This window comes from Bremia lactucae, linkage group LG5 (genome assembly GCF_004359215.1).
Source record: "Bremia lactucae strain SF5 linkage group LG5, whole genome shotgun sequence".
NCBI classification, from domain to species: Eukaryota; Oomycota; class Peronosporomycetes; order Peronosporales; family Peronosporaceae; genus Bremia; species Bremia lactucae.
The window spans coordinates 4,582,956-4,587,581 of record NC_090614.1 but is presented as its reverse complement, the minus strand read 5'-3'; positions in this window follow the sequence as shown (position 1 = coordinate 4,587,581).

Genomic DNA, 4,626 nt, shown 5'->3' with positions numbered 1-4,626 from the left:
TTACCCACAATGCACCCAAGAAGTGGAATTTCGCATGCAGCGAATACACACACATCTTGAGATTTGCATACAACTTGGCATACACATAAGTGTAAGATTTCTTTGGACGTCTTTACGACGAACTTCAATATCCGACTCTCCGTTCATGGCGTTATGAAAAATCCCGCAACGATCTCAACGGATTGGTTACACATCTGTTAAATGCCACAGGGGCATTAAGTCCCCGTAGCATGACTAGCCACTCTTATAGCATAGCGCTTGTGGTGCTTACTGCTGTGAGCGAATATTTTGTTCACGCAAGAGGATCATCGAAACCGTCCATCAGATTCGTTGACGAAAAGATAGTACTCTTTGACATATCATCAATGATTACGTCTTTTCGTATTATCGGCATTTGAGCCGGAAGAAGTGAAGCGTTCAGTTTACTGAATGCATCATTCGCCATCCTCCTGTTGCTTTACGCTCACAGAAGGTCAGAGAGCTATGTGGGGAAGTTGGTTTCCTCACATGGCCCGCTGCTAATCCTTCGGCAAACAATTTTTCGATCGCTATTGCTTGTTCACGAGGCAATGACCATTGCTTCATGACACAGTATTTCCAACCTGGGATTAGGTCGATTTCGTGTCGAGTGCTTTTGTCCGTAAGCAACTCGCACGGTACTGATTCAGGGAAGACATCCTTAAAATTTATTATATCTTTTTATAGAGGGTCTGTCTTCAAAGACTCCCGGGATTTGGACGTAAACGTTTAATCCGAGTCTTCTCATCATGAACACTTTCGTTCATCGATGAGCTACTGAGAATTCGTTCGCTCTCAGGAAATCCTATTGCCAACCAAGAATCGGCCACGTAGTTGTCCTCTGTGACAAGTACGCAGATCTGCTTAACTTACCTCTACGCAAATCACGCAAGAACCGTTTCGGTTCTAGCGTTGGCAATTGAGTTATTACCGAAATTGACATCGGAGGAGCTAAATAGATCAAATGTATAAGCGCCTACACTTCATTTATTGTTTACTAAGACATTGATTGTCTCAAATCCTATTTGGAACTTATTTCCAAATGTATCCTTTCACCACAAGTTTCCGGGGACTTATTCCCACAGAAATATTTTGGGAAAACATATCTTCCCCAACTGTCTCAAGCTGTTGTTGCGCTGCCACAGCAAGATCCTCCACGATCGACTTTCCAGTCGATCTAAGACTTTCGCACTGCTTCTTCAAGACAGGCGTATTTAATTTTCGTGAATGTTGCTATCAAGCAATCATCCTTGTATTGAACCACTAAACTTATTCGAGTGGTCGAACATTGACACTGCCTGTGCTTGTGCCCAGCCCTCAAGATCTAACTCTACAATTTGTTGGTATTCACACTGAGGTCTTGTACAGTCACGCTAACACTCGAACCACAGGTGAGGCCATCGTCCTCACTCGTAGTACACCCACACGCTTGTGGACGCTCCAAGACGTTCATCAGTTGGCCATCTGATGATTAAGAGGCAGCTATCGTCACGGCTTGATGTTGCCAATTTATACATGGCTCGTACTTTCTGAGCCATGTAATCCCAAGGATGACATCAAATTTGTCATCCAAATCTAGTACGATAATTTCATCATTGTACTGTTTACCCTTAAGAGTGTGTTGGATACCAGCTACACGTTTCTTAATCGTTGCAGATGCGCCTGTTGCTAGGCGTACTGATATCCTCCTACGAAGGATACCGCGCTGAAAAAAATTGATTCTGCAATCTTCTAGCGATTGGCGTCGAATATAATTATTCAACGCCCCACAATCGATTAGGGACTAAGCGGCAACTTATTAGACATTTTTTCAGGGTGATCAGGTCAACCTCTATCCCCGGGGTAGTTTCACACAATGTTTGTGTGTGAGGAGCAACTTTCGTCATAAGACCTGCAAATCATTTTGACATGCTGGATCACTAGGGCGCTCTGCACCTACTAACCTCGACCGTCTTTTGACGATTTACGTCCTCCGCTTTTCCTAGTGAGAGGCCTGTCTTTTCCCTCAGTGCTTTTAGGCACTGGCCGTAGGGCACTTCACTCATAGGCGTAGTGGCCCGTCTTTTGACAACGATTACATTTTTGTAACCGTTTGTAACTTGAAGAGCGAGGTTTCTTGCTCTCTACACACAAGAGATTAATGGGTTCTGGACCTCCGTTTTTATGTCGTCTCGGTGGACGATATGCACCCGAGTGGACAAAAGCCTGTTTCAGGCTACCGTCCTCCTGTTTCGCTATAGAGGTCGCTTGGTCAAGCGACTCTAATTCCAGCCGGAAAAGATGAGTCTTCTTACAGGTCCTGTGTTTGTTGATCAACTGAATGACAAACGATACAACTGACCAGGTATCGTGCATAATGGCATCAGCGTGAATGTCACGCTCCCCCTGCTTTAAATCCAGGAGCTCGGCTCGAACCCTGAATTCTGCACGTGGCGGCTCAAATGTTTGCCTAGTCCGGTTCGCAAAGGCCTCATACAACCCAAAGACTAATGAATCGTGAAGCTTGAGCCCCAAGGCCCAAGATTTGGAACGTTGGCAAAGTTGGACATGCCAAATTTCATTTTCGTCGCATCATCACTGATACGACGAGCTTTTATGGCGTTGCTTAATCGACGAACCATCTCAAAAGGGAGTCGCCATCGACTGAATCGCGCGCGTGAAATTAGAGGTGAGATGAATTAAGGATGGGTGTATTTAATTTTAAGACTATAGGGCAAAAAACATCAAAAAATAGGATATTCAAAATTATTCTTTCGGGGGTGGGGGCAATATAGCACGATTTAGGGTGGGGTGAATATAATAATATTGATCTTAGAGTTATTTAGGGAGGAGGGGGGAATAAAACCAAAGAGGGGTAATATAACATTCCCTAGAATTAATAAAAATAATAAATTTGTACTTCTTTGTTTATATTCTCTCACAGGAAATAATTATTTTTATTCCTCTTATAGGAAATTAAATACTTATGTAACGGGCGCACCGTTACAGGTGAAGTACGTTTACCAAAAAGGTGAGGTACATGTACCGACACCCCAAAAAAATGATAGCGATATTTACTACTTTTGTTTTTCCTCATAGTTCTTATGTAACGAGACACCCGTTACTTTCGAGAAGTTAAGAACATTATCCGTATTACCTTAATATCGATTCGACCAGCAGATATCTATCCCGTGTCTACCGCGACCATCACAAATCGAGTTTAGTTCGCATAAAACGCAGGCAATTTCTGTCAAACACGAGAGGAAAAGATGCTGCTACAAAGAGTAATGGCAAGACCGAAGTAAGTATATTGCTCTGTTCAAACTGCTTTCTCTTCACCTAGTCCTAACTGGGCCCTTTACCTCTTCTATGCCGTTTTCCTGTCACTAACGTATGTCCGCGCCGAGATCAACTTCATCGATAGTGTCGGTAAGTCGGTCGACTACACGTTGCTTTTTAACACTCCTCCCTCACGGCGTCGGACGCACGTCTGACATTCTCCACTTCAGCTTTTTTGTTTCAAATTTCCACGATCCATTGAGCATAGCGTCATCTACTCTCGCAGCCGGAGCAGCAGCTCGTTTCGCAAAGTACAAATCTTCCCACTTGATAAAATAGCACTTATCCCGTGACCATCAACAATCAAACGATGCAAGCAAGCGCCGTCGAATACGCTTGCCTTGAGCCCAATTTACAAGCGGCTTTGAGTCCACCAACTTCATCCTCATGTCCGTTTACGATCCGCACCATTCGTCTGCCGTCGTTAACACCTCGCCTGCCCGCACTTCTCTTCCGTTAAAAGTCAGCTGCCATCGCCTTCGTCGATACGTAGGTGGGCTTCACAATCTCTTTCTTTGCGTAATCCTGGATAAACTTGAGCTTAATATCGATGTGCTTTGCGCGTATCGAACTCTCTTCATTTTCCAGCTGACGGAGTGCCGCTTGATTGTCGATTTCCATGGTCATTGGCAACGCTACGGTGAACTCCAATTCGGTAAGTTGTTCGCGCAGTCCCAATAATTCTTGTCCAGCGTGTGACGCTACGCAAATTCTGCATTCATGGTAGATATCGCGACGGCCGCCTGTTTGCGACACGTCCAGCCCACAATTATTCCGTTCAAGCAGAATTTTCCGCCGCTGACCGATTTACGACTGCTCTTATCGCCGGCGAAATCCGCGTCGCTTATACTGGTAAGTTCCAGGACGGAATTGTTTGTATCTTGTTTTTGCTTGAGCCGTAGTTTCACATCCTTGGTTCCTTTTAGGTACCTCGCGATTCGCTTGGCCAGCTGCCAGTCGCTTGATGTTGGCGCATGCGCTCGGCGAGTCGCTCTGTGGACTGCATATGCAATATCGGGGCGTGAGCAGCGTGCTAGCCACAATAGGGATTCAACTATGGACTGGAAGCTCTGCACCGATGCGCCTCTATCTGGACTATCCTTGGGAAGAAGTGGGTCCACGTCACGCACATCGTTATCATAATCGAGTCCAATCGGTGTAGTAATAGGACTTGCATCTTGTAAACCAAACTTCATTAATATCTCATCAATAGACGCTTTTTGATCAATGTCATACCCATTCTCAGCCGAATAACAAATTCGCATGCCTAGGACTTTATTGACGACTCCC